Raw genomic sequence first — 17,242 nt, 5'->3', positions numbered from 1 at the left:
TAACGAATCCAGAATACGGAAGTAAGAAATAAGATAACGGTCTCCCAAGGCACAACACACCTCTAAGACACTTTGATGACCTTTTATGAGGTCGTGGAATTCAATAAGAACTGGCACAAAAGAAAAAGATCAGAAAAATAACAATTAAGCCCCCAGGGGTAAAATAGTCATTTTACATGAAAATGACGTCCCTAGAATGTATATCATTCCTGAAACATATCCATGACTTCCCATGAAGTCACGGAATTTAAAAAAAAAGTAGCGAAAATAGAAAGCAAGAAAAACTGAGCAAAAATAGCCTCAAGGGCAAAATAGTCATTTCTAAAACTATGGATTCGGGTGCCACCAAGCACACCGCTGGAAAGATAACGAAAAACTAATCAAGATGGACTCAAGAATCGCATGATTCGGAGTCCAGACGAAGAAGAAACGGCATGACGAAGAAAAACGAGCACTTAAGGCTAAAAGGGTAAACTGGTAATTATTCAGAAAGATCTGGGTGCAACTGAGTATATCGTTGGAAAGATAGCGAAAAATTAGTCAAGTTCAAAAAAAATTTCACTCGATTTGGAGTCCGGACGAAAGAGAACGAGCAAAAACAAAAGTCGACGCCACGACGTCGAGACGAGCACCATGACATGTTAGGGGAAGAAAAGTTCCAGCCAGAACTAAAAGCCGAAACGAGGTCCGAAATGACTTTTTATGGAAAAACACGAAGAAGAAACCTCCCCCCCCCCTAAATCGAGTTTTTTACCCGACTACGTGGAGGAAAACGAAAAAAACTCACTGTAAAATACCTAAAATGTCTCTAGATCAGAAGAGGTCAAGAGGGTCAAAAAAACTGCTACAAGATCTATCCGTAACTGAGAGCAAAAACGGGTCATCAAACGAATTTTTCTGGAAAAACACGAAGAAGAAACCCTCCCCCCCAAAATCAAGTTTTCTACCTAATAGTGCGGACGGAAACAAAGAAAATGCATTGTAAAATGCCCAGAATAGCCCCAAGAAAAGCAGGTCAAGAAATTTAAAATCTTTCCGAGCTGCTGCCAAAGGAAAGAAAATGGGGCTTCGGGAGATTTTTAAATTGCCTAAATTGAAAATGCAATCTTAAAATATACTTACAAGACCCCCGGAAGTTTCGGATCGGTCGACACATTTTTCAAAAAAAAGTCGATGAATAGTACCAAGTACTAAAATCTCAAGTTTTAAAAACATATTTGTAAACTTAAGAATTAATGGCCCTTGGCTTCATGTCATACATACAAAATAAGCATCCAAAAAGTGTACTTAGGTACACATTACATATTTGGAATCAAGGATACAAATTTTGATATATAAAACTACAAAATGACATTTCATGCTAACATTTGCATGAAATGGGAATTTTAAAAGTTACAAGTCATCCAAGGAATGATGAGCATTACGAACTAAGTCTTCGTATCTGAAACAAATCCCCAGTAACTTCGGTGTGAGTAAAATAAAGCTACTCGTAGGAAATGAGCATGCATCGACCTAGTATTTTACAATTCTATCACCTTAAGGTGAAACATGTTAAAGGGGTTCATGCTACCTAACGTCTATGTCAAGTGAGACTCGGGAATCATCCTAAGCTACTCATGCAATCGAAATGAATTACGGCATACAAATACACATGCTTAAGTACACTAAACCGTATTAAAAACATGATACACGACATACAAGTATACATGTTAAAGTACCTTAAATTATGTTAAACAAGATAAGCAATATCTAATACACATACACAAGTATTCAATATATATAGAGTACTCGTAAATCAAGTATACAAACACAAGTATACTAAGCTAAACAAAATACACATAAGACAAGTATACACGGCATAAATATACTAAATGAAATTTAAACTCACGCAGCAAGTATACAAGTTCAAGTATACTAAATAAAATTCAAATATCCAAAGCAAGTATTAATTCTCAAGTTACAAGTAATCCATGATTAACAACTTGAATTTAAATGCGAAATCAAATAGTGGAAAGACTAGGACATGCGGTCGCTAGACCAAGCAAGTATTTTCGGGTAATTACGACCCACAAGGTACTACCTAGTGCGCACTTATGACTTAGAGGACACTTGTCTATGTACTAGAGCCAAACCCTAACCATCACATAAATTATATCCTCACAAGCTTTTCAAAATCAATAAATTCAAAACTTATACAAAATCAAATGCAAGTCACCATATTCCATGCACAAGTAAGGTTGAATCTATACAAACCATGTCTTAGAATTCAAGTCTATATAGCATATGACATGCCATGTCCTCAATATGCAATTTATACCCAAAGTAAGAATATTTTACAATAATTGAACCAAATTACCATCCTAAGCCACAAGTACTAAATAAGCTACAATTTAGTAACTAGCTTTCAATGTAAACAATTGTAATATTCTAACAAGCTATATACCTACACAAGATAGATTTAAACAAGTTATGCAAGACAATGATAACCTATATCATGCTAAGTCCAATTTCTTGATTTAAATATAGAAACAATTTCAAAGACATAGTTAAATCCATGAAACAAGTAGATAGAATTTAATTAACTAAAATAATTAAATTATCTAGATTTCAAATCAATCCCAAATAATCTCAAATTAATATATGTTAAGGGACATAGCATAATCTTCACATATATCACATCAAATATCGAATCAAAGGATTAAAACACTTAAAATAAAATAAATTAAACTCATTAATTAATTTTCTCTAGATTTTCAAATAACTCCAAATGTCCTCAATTTTACATAGGTTGAAGAACATACTAAGGCCTATTTTAATATCACATTACAAGTTTATTTCATACTTGTTACAACTATGTGAATTAATCTTTCACAAAAGATAAATATTAAATAAAATTTGCATTTCTTATTCAAGTGCTCCTAATTTAATATATGTTGATATACATACCAAGGCCTAATTTACTAACATGCCACAATTTAATTCTAAGGTACACACCTTCATGAGAATTAAATCTTAAATATAGAAAATAATTAAATTAAATTCTAAAATTTGAACAAAGTCATGTTTACAAATTGTATATACTTATATAACAATCAATACAACATAAATATAAATTTAAGACTTCCCCTACCTCAATTTGAGATGAAAATCTCAAAAGTAACCAAAATGAAACCGCTCCGAATCCGACGATACTTCGGGGTTTTGTCGGGGACAACATGGTTAATATTAAACTCCAAAGAGGACCTACCAAAATCCTAACTTGACCTCAAACCCGAACTCAAAATTTGGCCAAAAACGGGAGGAAAGATGCGCGTTGTCAAGACAAACACAAAATGCAAATGCCCTATGACTTTTTAACAAAGGGAAGGAGGTTTAATTGAGAAAAGAAGGGTGGCAGCCCCCCTTGGGCTACCATGGCAGCTACTGGTCGTGTATGAAGAGAGGAGATGGTCAAAAATGAAATGTCTCACCCCCATTTTATAGGAAAACCCTAAAAGTGCCCCGAAAGGGCCCTGCTAGGTCCGGAAAAGTGGAATTTGAGTAGACGCGCTCAAACGGCAAAATTTTGTGAACGAAAAAGAATTGAAATGAGAAAATATGAATAACGGAAGAAACGATGTCGAAAGCCGAATCCCGAGCAGAGAGATATGCCCAGAACAAGTTTGGCGGCAACTAGGGCCAGAAACCCTACAACTGGGGGAAAACGACCAGAAGGCAATTCTAAGAGTACACGACTCGAATAAAAGTGAAAATGAATCCCATACGAGGATTCAGGCTCAAAATGAGGCATTTTTGTAATAACTTTCATTAATTGCACAATGGCCCTTCCAAAAAGTGAAAACTGCACTAATGACCCAGAATAAAAATATCTTTCAAAAATATTTTCTTTAAAACCCCTGAAATAAAATATCTCCAAAAGATATTTACGAAAAACACCATAAGAAACAAAAATATTACTGAAGAACTTTGCATCTATGCCCCTATGGACATCGGGAGCAATCAGAATACTTTCCTACAAAAGTAAAGATACGTATTTCGTGGAAATCACTTAGAATGAAGATACATGAAGTCAAAAATCAACTTCGAACACAAAAAGTGAGATTATGCCAACAAAGTGACAAACGGGGAAAAAACAAAATAAGGAAAATGATGCAAAGTGAATAGTGTCGAAAAATGAAAAATGTGGAAATGACTCAGTCCTTAAAGGAAGTTGTCAATCCAAAGAAAAGAGTCTCAGAAACCATTTCCGAGCACTCAAAACGTCACTAAATGATGATAAACTGAACTAAGAAAAGAAATTTCAACGAAAAAAATTCATCCGTAAAATTCTGAGGAAAAAGGAAAGGAAGGAAATGATTGGGTCATTACAGTTTCAATAAATTTAATTCATAAAATGAAAGAAGACAGAAAAAAAAAATTAATAAATAGAGAAAAAAGATGACATCACATTATGAACATTATATAAAATATATTAAATAATCATCAATTTATTTTGTTGGTTTTAGATTATCTCCAGCGGTATGTTAAAAAAACCTTTTTGTGTAAAATATACATTGCCATAATGATTTGTAAATTTTTTTCATCTCCAGCAGTCTGTTAAGATACACTGCCACATCACCAATGTATAAAAGGGTTGTATATTTTACACAACTCTTTTACACAGCCACGTAAGCATATTTTCTCTCTCTTCCCCCTTTCCCATTCACGGTTCTCTTTTTTCTCTCTCATTCCTTTACGCCTCTCTATTTCCCATTTTTCTAGAACGCCATAGAGAAGAATCTGCAACTGATGGCAAAGAAAGAACTGCTCGACCATCTTTTATTTTTATTTTATTTTTAATAAAAATAGTTATGATTCATCACTTTTGTTTGATCTTTTCTTCTACAATCATCGCCCTAGATTTTAGGTTTTTTTTTAGATTTTTTTATCCTTTTACATTCTATTCTAATGAGATAAATATGTATTAGCCAAAGATTAGATATATATTTTAATCAACTTTTTATATAATTGTTGTTTGATACAGTTATACAAATTAGTATTATTTTTTTCTTTTTTTGGTGATTAGTCGATTCAATCGCAATTGTTGTTGCATATTTTTGGTTTCTGTAGTTTCTACATACTTGAATCTTATTTTATTATTTGTTATTTAGTTAGAATTTTGGTGGCGGCGGAAAATGTTTGCTATTGGCGGGATGGGAAAGTGAAATAAAGGGAAAATTATTATTTTTTTCCTAATTGAGGAGGATTGGGACGTGAGGTTTAATCGTGAAAAAGTAAATTGATAAAATCTTGAAAGGACCTAGGCGAACTTAAATGTGAAGCCTTTTATACACAAGCATTCACACGCTTAAAAAAAATTTAGGAGTTCGAAATTTTCATTAAAATAAGAAGATAAGCACATAACATATATTAATGTTGAAAACACACACACACACACACACACACACACAAAACTATTTATTAGTTTCTCTCAAATTTTACATCTGTCATCCCTCGTAATAAAGTAAAAAATATATATTTTCTTAATAAATACTTAGTTCACTCCCCACGAGATAAATGAGCTAAAGAGTTAGAATGATATTACGCTAATTTAAACTCCAAAAAGATTTTTAAGTTTTCAAATGGATAAAGTTTAGAACTTTCAAACCATTCTAAATTTCTTAAAAAAATGTGAAATTTTGCATTTTCCTTTTATATCAAATCAATTATCACGAGAGTATAAATTCGTTTAATCGAAGAGCCCTAAGTTTTTTTTGGGGGCCTATCACTCATGAGTGATAGGCCTTGCTATGGTATTATCTCTTTTACTTAACCATGCGTTAGTGTTAGCGACAATGTTGTTAGCGTTTTTGTTTGAACATTTTTTTTTTTTTTTTTTTTTAAAAGAAAAAAAAGGAAAAAAAGAAACCATCATCTTGCCTCCAGAGAGAACTTTATCCCATCTCATTTTCAAAAAAATGGTAGATGCTTAGGTGTTCATGATATAAAGACACCAAAGGGTGGACCCAAATGTTTTCAAAAGATATACTCCGTACTATATACAGCAGTCTCGACCCTCCTTTCACATTATGGATAAAATGAAAATGAAAATGAAAATGAAAAATTAAAATAATGGGAAAATGCTATATATGTTCGAGTTGTGTGTGACATGTCACTGCGACCAAAGGTTGTAGTTTGTTGGCATTTTTTCAATCTTTTAAAGAAAATTAAAATTAAAATAAAAGATGGGGTGTGCGAGTTTCTTATCATAAAGTATAAAAATTTAAAAATAAATAAATAAATAGAACCAATTACTCAAGACTATTCAAGGTCGAACCTGGAAATTGAGTAAAGGGGGAAAAAGTGAAATATTTTTATAATTTCAGGAAGGACAACACTAAAATTTTATTGGTATATAATTGTAATATGAAAATATTCTTAGTATTTAATGGTAAAAAAAAAAAAAAAATTTGAAGGGGGCAATTGTCCCCTGGAGCCACTTTAAGTACTGGCACATATGTTCATCATTTTGTCATAACCCATACATGCCAAAATATAAGATCAAAAGAAAATGTTACTGATCAAACTATATTGCATTGTTTTTTTGGCCAGAAGAAAACAAAACAAATTTGTATGCAAAACCATTTTTTTTTTTTTTTTTTTGTAAGAAACTCAAACTCAATTTGTTCCTATTCAAACTTAAATTCTTACTTTTCATTTTCAGAAGTGAAGGAAATATAAATTACAATTTTTGGTCATAAACAAATAAAGTGCTTGATTTTCTGCAATCATCTCAATTCTTTATGCTTCATTTAGTAGGAAGGAAGGAAGGAAGGAAGAGGGGTGGTAGGAAGGAAGGAAGGAAGGAAGGAAGAAATTTCTTTCGTTTGGTAGAGAGGAGATATGTAGAGAGGAGAAAAGGTGATGGATGGGTCATCCTTCTTCTCTCCAACACGAGGGAAGAAATGCAATGTTTGTAAATTACAAAACTTTTCTTATATAATTAGCAATTTCTCTTCCTGTCTCGCCTAAGAAACAAAATAATGTATTAATCTTATTCTTTTATCTTCCATTTAACCAAACAAAAAGATGGAAGTACACAATCTTTTCCCTACAAATGTCTCATTCATCTCTTCTATTATTCCTTCCATCCAATTTTCTTTTATCCTATCAAACAGAGCAGTAGTGTATATATACACAAGGTAATCTCAATATTGGCTTTTGTATCATTATTCATATGAGAGAGTTAGCACGAACTAACCTAATTTGCTTTTTTGAAGACTCGAACCTTCACTATCCATTTTGGAAAGTAAAAAAGATATCACTAAAACACAACGCTAACATTTTTCATACACGATGATAAGTTATTTTGAAGATGTTATTTGAGGACACACTGTCTTAACTCCTCTCTTTATTTCTTTTTTTAATTGGTAGATGAAAACTGTATATACAGAAAGGATAAAAAGATCTACAAGTCCACAAGTCCAACATCAAGGCCCAATAAGCCCAAGGCAAGGCAAATACATGGCAACACTACAGATCGCAAATAGAGCGAAACAACCGAACAAGACTCCACCACGGCCCGAAACTCATTTGGGAGTCCATGGATCTCATACTTAATTTCTAGTATATTGAAAAGAAAATTTTAAATTATAAGGACTTTTATTTTTCAAAAGTTCTAAATTAAAAAAAAAAAAAAAAAAATCTAGTTTTTAGAGTTTCAATAAGAAATATATATTGATTTAATAGACAAAAAGAGAGTTAAAAAGCGTATTATACATTGTTCATATTTAAAGGATAAAAAGCATATTACATCCCTGCCTCTCCCAAAAATTATAAACAACCAATTAAAATTTCCATTGTTTGAAAACGTAATTACTGAAGTGCAAGTATGTGACATTTATTGCCAAGAAAAAAGGAAAAAAAAAAGAGAAGAGAATCTAAGCACTGTAGTAATTAGGATCCTTAATTACCTCGTGAACAAAATCAATGCCTAGTTAGGGACTATTAAGGGCCTGTTTGGATTGGCTTTTCAAACGCTGCTTTTAACTTTTGAGGTTTAAAAGCTATTTTTAGTAATGTTTGGCTAATTTTTTATAAGAGCGTATCGGCCTTAGAAGAGCGTTTTGAAGAAGCTGGTATCCCCCAGCTTTTCTAAAACGCTCTTTTGAAAAACACGAGAAGTTGGTGTTATATTTTAATGAAACTTTTTAAATACCAATTATACCCTTTTTTTACTCAATAAAAAAATAAAATTCCAACTGTATCCCTAGAAAAGACAACGGTGTTTTCTTCACAAGCCCTAGGGTGACAGAAGAAATTGAGGAACCTCATGCTCAAGATCGCCTCTGAATATCTACTCAGTCCCTTGGCAAAATTTTGATGTCCATCTTACCCTCCTCGCAAAATCAAGCTTTAATATGGTCGTCTTCTTCTCTCTCAAAACCCTAATTTTGACAGCGACAACTCAACTCTAACTCTCTCTCCCAAAAACTCAAACCATTCAGATCTAATTCTCAATCCTATGTCGATTTGACCCACAACATTTCAGGTGATACTTCATTTTTCTAGGCTCTTTTCTTTTATTTTTCTTCCTATCTTTCTGGAAATCATTCGTGTAAAGTTCTGTTCTTACTTGATTTGTGAATGAAAAACTGTAAAAATTTTAACCTGGAAGATTAAGATTAATTCGGTGAGGCTTCGTCCTTTATTCTCCTGCTCTACAAGCTAGATTGTTTGTGCTCTCTCAAATTTCGAAAGTTTAATTTTAATATAAAAAGCAAACATAATACGAATAATTTTTTTGTTGTTAGACTCTAAAATTGGGGATTTTGATGGTGATAGATGCACTATTTATTGCTGATTCTAAATTTAATATTATGATTGAAATTAAAAAACAACTATTTGTTAATACCAAATTCTTGTTTCTGTAAGTTTTGGTTCCCCATCAACACCAACAGTTCTGTATGCAATATTGCAATATAAGATGTGCCAAAATTGTGCTTTAATGGAAAATAAGAGGATACTTCGATTTTATTTAGCTCTCTAATGCTAAAATTGTGCTTTAATGGAAAATAAGAGGATGTTTTTTTTGCTATCCAAGTCTCTCAATTGTGGTTAGTTCCTGAGCATAAAAAATACTTCACGTAAATGTAAGGGTATAATAGTTATTTTTACAGTAAAAGAGATACACCAAATGTTTTTCCAAACACACAAACAAAAATCTTTTGACGTTCAAAGCTTTTTTAAAATACAATTTTGAAACACTGACAAATAAGTTAAATAGAAGAGACTGGTACCACTTCTCTTCTTCTACTATCTAAACGCAAAAACAAAAGTTATGCCAAACGAGCCCTAAATATTGTATTAGAATATCTTAATTCAAGTAGATTTGCATTAATTGGTATAAGCTAGTTTTATTATATAATAAGAATATGTTATTCTGTTTTAATATAACTCATATATTACAAGCAAGGGTATTTTGGAGAAACTAATTTATAAATTATTTCATTCCAGCTTTTTATTTGATCTAACTAAACACAGGAATGAGAATGATTATTCCATTCTGCATCCAAACAGTGGAATGAGAATGATCATTCCATTCTTACATCATTCTCATTCCATTCCCACTTGCATTTTATTTCTGTGCACCAAACATGCCCTAAGAGTCTTCAGTAGTAGTAATTAGCTAAACTTACGGTTTGCTAAAAACAGTTCTTAAGAATTTAGAAAACAAAAAATTGTTATAGAGAACTATCTTTTATAGTTTTTTAAAAACAAACATTTTTATAATTGAGTTTTTAAAAAACTTTTTTTAAAAAATTGAATCAAAAAGAAATTTTATTTTATTTTTTTATTTTTTTTCTGTCCATAGTTACAAACCAAACATATCCTTAATTATCTCGTGAAAAATCAAAGTTTAAAATATACTCATCTAGTGATAAACGTTGTTAAATCTATTGACTATATATACATATATAATTCCTATCAAACCAATAAAGTGAAATTAAATGACTTATTTGACTTTTAACACATCTAAAAAACAGTCGACTTCAATCCTAAGATTAAATAAAGAGACATGACTCCTGTCATGAGAAGACTCATAATATCATTTACTCTATTTTATATAACGAAGAACAAAACAATTAGAAGAAATTTTTACAAAATCACTCCGTCTATTTGATTGTGATTTCCATCCGAACAACAACATGATCATGTCTTTAACATATATTGAGTTATTTTTGTACTCGATTATTAACTTGAACTTTTATAATTTCTTTAATATAAAATTATAAATTCCTTTAATATACAAAATTCTTTCTTCTATTATTTTTGTTTTTTTAACTTATTTCTATTTACTAACTTAGATCCCTTGCCTTAACAAGACGGTCTATTAGATAACTTATTTGACCAATAATACAATTTTGTTTTAACAAAGGTTATCTAACCCATTACTATGATCTCTTTCTAAAGGGGAGGTTGACAATTGGAGTCCCACCACAGATATATTGTGGATGTGTGTTTTGCTTTAATTATATATATATATATATATATATATATATATATATATATATTTGTTTGTAAATTAAATTTTATTAGGGAAGAAAAGAAGGTATATGGGAGGACTAGGGTGGTAATTTCCTCCGCCCAACGGGATTTTGCCTCACCGTTCTTAATGGGACGAGTTTTTTGTCTTGGTAAAATATGGGAGGGGTACTCGAACACGGACACATTCACTCAGGGTGGTTGCTAAATGAAGTAATGACGAATATGGTAATAAAATTTAAAACCCGTCTTGGGTTCTAGGCGAATAGATTTTGTGTTTAACCCACCCCACCTCATATATGATCATATATATGTGTGTGTGTGTGTTTTAAAAAAAATAGGGAGTTGATATTTGGCAGTCCAATTTTAAAGAAAAAGACATTCTAAATCTTAACTTTATAAGTAAATGAATTTTCTTTTCTCAAATATCATATCTACTCTTTAAAATATAAACCGTTCCTTTTGTATTACCCCCCTATCTCCAATCTTTAACGCACTAATTCTTATCACCCCTCTCTAAATTCTTTAATTAACACATACATCGTATTATATAATTACAAACTATAATCTTTCAATATATATATATATATATATATATATATGTATTTTACAAGGCAAGAATATTATACACAGAATTCAAACTCGCTACAATATTATTACTCCCTCTATTTCAAAAGTTGTCCATCTTGAGAACTATGACTAACTAGGGATGACATGGAGTGGGAAGATCATTCCTCATTCCCATTCCCATTCCCATTCCCATTCCTGTTTAATTTTTTCATCCCCATAACCGCCGCAAAACCCTCTAACTTTTTCAAAGCAACCTTTATCCTCGTCTTCATTTACATAATCAGTTCCTCAAAACCGTCCCAAACAGGGCAGGCTCCGCCGGGGTGAGAAGTTTTAGTATCCCTAATATATATACTTAAGCTATTTTAGTAATATATCATAGATAGTATGTAAGAGTAATATAATAAATTTATAGTATATTCAGGGCGGGATGCGGCGGGGCAACTATCCCTGAAACCGCCCCAAAACCCGCTGAATTTTTCAAAGTAGCCTCCATCCGATTTACATAATCGGTTCCCAAAACCGTCCCCTAATGGGGCAGGGCCCGCCGAGGTGGGAATTGTGAGTCACAATTGCTAAGATGAGCAACTACTTTGGAACGGAGATAGTAAATATTAATAATATATTTTCCCACCAAAATATTAACATTATATATTGTGCAAGCTAGTAACTAAAATTTAACTATATAAATAATTAAAAATAGACTGGATAAAACAAGTCCTGTACCTGATTCATGCTACCACAATTTCATTTTCTCTTTTCTTTTTCAACAAACACACATTAATTTGGAGATAATTTTTGTTTGTTGTGTTGGTTTTGCTTCATTCATGTGCCATTTCTTGTTCTCATTGCCACTAATGGCACTTTTAAACTCCCTAAAATTGATGAAATTTATTGTGGTTACATGATCTCTTGCCATAAGTAAGGTAATTAACATAAATACTTATTAATAAATTCAACAATTCAACTACACCCACCCACCTTTATCAACTTCGCCAATGCTCTGCTTTGTTTTAGTCTCCTATTTGATTTCTTGGTTGACCTCCACCTTGTCCACTTTTCACTCATCTTGCCCAATTTTTCAGCTAGTTATGATTTTGTTGCAATAGTTTGATCATATATAGTATCAAGCTATATTGTCCAATATTGTTGACAGGGAATTGTCATCAACGAAGTTAAAACTACAAGTAGAAGAAACCAACAATGAACGTATCGACTTCTACAACAAGCGTAACATTTCTCTTTCTATTCTATAAAACGTTGAACACTAAAATCGTTATTGTTGTTGAAGAAGAACCAAGAACCAGAAGCAAGAAATTTCCTACTGACACTAAAATCATTAATCACAGTCTTTGTTCTTCTGCTTTCTCATTGTCATTGTTTCATTTTCTGATTTTCCTGCTGCAGCGTCAAAACCTAATAAATTTCCCTGTCAACAATACCCATTCAACTTTTAATGGTCCATATTGAGCCAAAAAAGAAAAAAAGATGGGATTTAAACTAAACTGTCGAGTTGAATCTCGACATTAATTTTAAATGTTTTTCAGAGTTTAAAGTTAGTTTTATCTAGTACGTGAAAGCTAAAATAGAGTGAGGTTTTTACATAATTTGATACTATATTAGCCTTGTGCCAAGATTTGAATACAATAAAACAGGTTATTGAATTGAAATTTGTGATCACGAATTTTTTAGATCCTAAATACAATCAAGCCAATAATAGATTGAAAGTACCATGAAAGCGTACATGCAGGACAAAGCTAGCTAGCAAGCTAGCAAACACAAGGTATGTTGAATCGAAGCAATGCATGACCACTACTAGATCCCAAATACAATAAAGCAAATTTAGTTCAATTCCCCCACCCTAAATTTTTTTGGCTCCACCCCTGGTTCCGGTGGTGATACTATCAGACGGGAACTCGAACTTGAGCTAGATGAATCTGAGGCCTTTGGGAAAGGAAATGGAGGCAAGGCTGAAGAAGATTTCGAGCGACAAGCAATGGCGGATCAAGGAAGTTGTGTGAGCGGGGGAAAGTGATTTTTTTGTTTACTTTTAATTTTAGGTGTCAGTGGGGTAATTGTCCCACCGAGTATAGGGCTACAAGTTGGACAAGCCCAACCCCGTCAGGTCCCAACCCAACATTAATCCGAAATCGGGTTGGGCTGGACAAGTCTATCAAAAAATGAGTTATGTCCATAAGAGCATCTCTAATGCTAAAACCTATTTTTGCATGCCAAATTTATATTTTGACAGGTACTAGAATACCAAAATGCTACATTTTAGCAATTCTGCTCCAATGGTACATTTCACGCAAAATGCTATTTTTTAACACAACCACTATTATTTTTCAGCTACCATTCCCATCATTTATATTAATATTAGGCACATTCCAAGTCAAATTGTAGACATTAGAAGGAAACTAAAATTAAACCTAATTAAAAAGAAGTACAAATCTAAAATATCTGGTCAAAAAAGGACCAAAAAAGCAAATTTTTTATAATTTTTTTTACCACTATTTGTGAATTAATTTTTTTATATAACTTTTTTTTTCCCGAAAATTTATATATATTATACATAATATATATGTATATTATACATAATATATATGTATATTATACCTAATATACATATAGAGATACGAGTGAGTTATCAATTGGTGAGAAACGGCACCATTTTGGGAAATGAGGGACTTGTCAAAAATATTTGGCAGCTGCCATATATGAGAAGAAATTTGTGAATCTCAAATTTTGAGAGCTCAAATAAGAGCCCATTGGAGAGGCTCTTTTTTACCCAACTATCATATTTTGAATTTGAGAGACCCAAATGAGAGAGCATTGGAGTTGCTCTAACTCATACCTAAATATTTGGATGGGTCTAACGGGTTTCACGGGTCAATTTATTTTTATTTTTATTTTTTTTCATAATTGGTTTTGTATAAAAAAGAAAAAGAAATATATACAGGTGCACAGAGGGCATACCCTCAGTAAACATTACTGGAAAGAATAAAAAATAGACATGGAAGCAGTTCCCGTAAAATAAAGAAAAAAAGGAGTGGAAAATTATATAATGTCTCTAAGTGAGACATTATAAACATCAAGGACTTCTAGCAAAATTTTCGTAGCCACCTCTGAAGTAGTACTAGAGCTGTGTCCGTGTAGTCTTCGATTTCTTTCTTACCAAATGCTCCAAAAGCCTGCTACAAGTATAGTGTGTAACATTTTGCTGGTCCATGATGAGAACCAGAGCAACAAATCATCTACTGAAATAATAGAATTTAAGTCCATATTCCAACGAAGAGTATCCTTCAACCAGTTCCAGAACTTTTTAGCAAAAGGGCATTTCACAAAAACATGATCTCTGGTATCTATCTGCTGTTGACAATTAGAGCATCTAGGAGCCAACTGCACACTCCTTTTTTGCAGATTAAACATTGTAGGTAACCTATCTTGGAACAAACATACTCCAAGGAATGACCATCTAGGCCGAGCTTTCCCCCAACAAATCTTGGACCATATAGCCTCTGGGTTAGTTGTTCTACATCTCTTCCAAGCATTTTTAAAATTAAACTCACCTCCATTCCATAAAAGTCGGTCTGGTCTAGCATGAATAGAAAGTGTGTGTAAATAATCTTTAATAGGCCTGAAGATTTCATCCTGTAAAAGATTAAAATTCCATCTTCCTTCTATGATGAGACTTGACAAAGGAGTAGACCAAGAAAACCCCAGCCTTCTTACCTTTCTGTGCCCAAATTCCTGCAACAAAGTTTCCCCTTCACACCAAGGATCTGTCAATACTTTGAATATTTGCCCAGTTCCAAGAGAAAATTGAATATTTGTCAACATTATGTCCCTAACATTGACCAAGGTTTTCCACAAAATTGAATGAGAGGTCTTCGGATTTGCGTTCCAGTATGTTGAGTTAGAAGCATATTTGTTTTGGAACCAAGAAACCCAAAGTCTATCCTTACTCAATAAGAAATCCCAGGCAAGAACACAGTGAGCAGCAACCTGAACTTCCCTCAGCTTTCGAATTCCCAAACCTCCCTCAGCTTTTGTATAACACATCATATCCCAGCTCAGGAGATGTAGTTTCTTCAAATTATCCCTACTAACCCACACAAAATCTCTACACAACTTCTGAATTTGATTGATAATTGCAATAGGAAGAGGGAAAACACTACACCAATACAAACAATTTGGAGTAATTACTGTTTTTATCAATTCAACCTTTCCTGCAGTTGACAGCATCAGTGTGCTCCAATCAGTGAGCTTTTTTGAAATCTTGTCAATAAGAGCAGAGCAGTGAATCCTTTTCAAACCAGTGGAACACAGTGGAATCCCCAAGTATTTTAAAGGAAGAAATTCCTCTTTACATTGAAGTAGAGATAGAATAGCATTTTTCCTTCGGACACCTTTGGAGAATATCACACTAATCTTTTGATAACTGATATGAAGACCTGAAGCATCTCCAAAATCTTTAAAAATTTCCTGAAGAATTCTAGCATTTGAAATTAAAGCTTTACAAGAAATCAATAGATCATCTGCCAAAAACGTGTGACAGCAAGTGGAATTTGCTTTCTGGGCAGTTTTTGACAGCATTAGGTGACCTGATAAAACTTTGGAATTAAGGAGATGAGTGAATTGATCAGTAACCAATGTAAAAAGGAGTGGAGAAAGGGGACACCCTTGTCGTAAACCCTTTGAGGGCTGAATAAATCCTGTTGGGGAACCATTAATGAGAATGGAATACCTTGTGGAACTCAAAAGAGTTGAAATCCATATCACCCAATTAGAACTAAAACCAGAGACTGTAAGAATCTTCAGAAGAAAACTCCATGAAACAGAATCAAATGCCTTTGTCACATCAGCTTTCAAATATGCAAATTACATTTTCCGTTTTGTAAACATCAAAATTTTTAAGAAAATTTCATGAAGTATACCTTAGGCAATTTATAAATATATTTTTCTTTTGTTCTTTAGGCTGTCTATACTATATAGTATTACTCTTTTGTCCTTATTGCATTATAAAATTTGATTACACCATATAGAAAAGCTATTCTCATTTCACACTACTATCTTCAAATTCTTATCAACCATATGATATGATGACACAGTATTGTAGGGTCTAATCACTTACATGACTTCAAATTTAATTAGTCCAGTGATGGGATGCACATGTATAAGATTTCATTCATACACTGTGTTGTGTGTTTGGTCGAAATGAACTATTGTTTGTAGGATTGTGTTATTGTTAATTATGTGTCATTTGAATATGAAGTTAAATAAATAAATATCCTGTTAGAACATTTAAGCTACCGTAATATTTGGAAGAAATGTGAATACCAACAAAAGAAAAAAAATAATAATAACATTAAGGCTATATTTATTTCAACCTAAAAATATTTTCCTTAAATTTTTTTTTTTCAAGTAAAATATATATATATTTATTTTATTTTTTCAGTTTGGCAAATGTTTTATCAAAACCATGCTATATGGTGTGTGTGTGCGCGTGCGTGGGTGCGCGCGCATACAATTGATACTTTTTTTTAGTATATTAATATAAATAATATTAATTAAGTCTAAGCAATAAAATATATAATAACAATAAAAATGAATTACAAAATAAAATATATAATAACAAGTTAAGAAGAATTTTATAAAATCAAAATAGGATCTTAGCGTCTATTGATTTGGGCTTAGATTATTTAATTTGGAGTTTTGGGTTGGGTTCGGATTGAACCTAGCCCAATCCGAACAAGCTTGGTTTTGATAAAACCCAACCCAATTCGAGATTGATTTGTGAATTTAAAAGCCCAAGTTCTAAAATTTTTGGGCTTGGTTCGGTTTCGGATGGGCTAGCCCGCCCAAGTTGCACCCCACAACTGAGTATACACTACATCCGTCCTTGACGACGGGGGTATGCTGGCGTCGGTGAGTGGCCGATGAGTTAGACATGATTGTGTTCATAGAGGAAAATGAGCCTAAGGAGTGGGCATCATTATTTTTGGAGGCAAATGGACACGGCGTCCCATAGGGCGCCATGTCATTTTTGATCATTTTGATTACAAGATTTTATTTTATTTTATTTTCATTTTTCTTTTGTTTTTGTTTCATAACAAGGTTGTTTTAATACAACATGAATGGTATAATA

This window comes from Cornus florida, unplaced genomic scaffold, assembly GCF_030987335.1.
Source record: "Cornus florida cultivar Cherokee Brave unplaced genomic scaffold, ASM3098733v1 CherokeeBrave_3.0.0_Hap2_Chr11, whole genome shotgun sequence".
NCBI lineage: Eukaryota > Viridiplantae > Streptophyta > Magnoliopsida > Cornales > Cornaceae > Cornus > Cornus florida.
The sequence above is the reverse complement of the archived record's forward strand: the minus strand, read 5'-3'. Positions refer to the sequence as shown.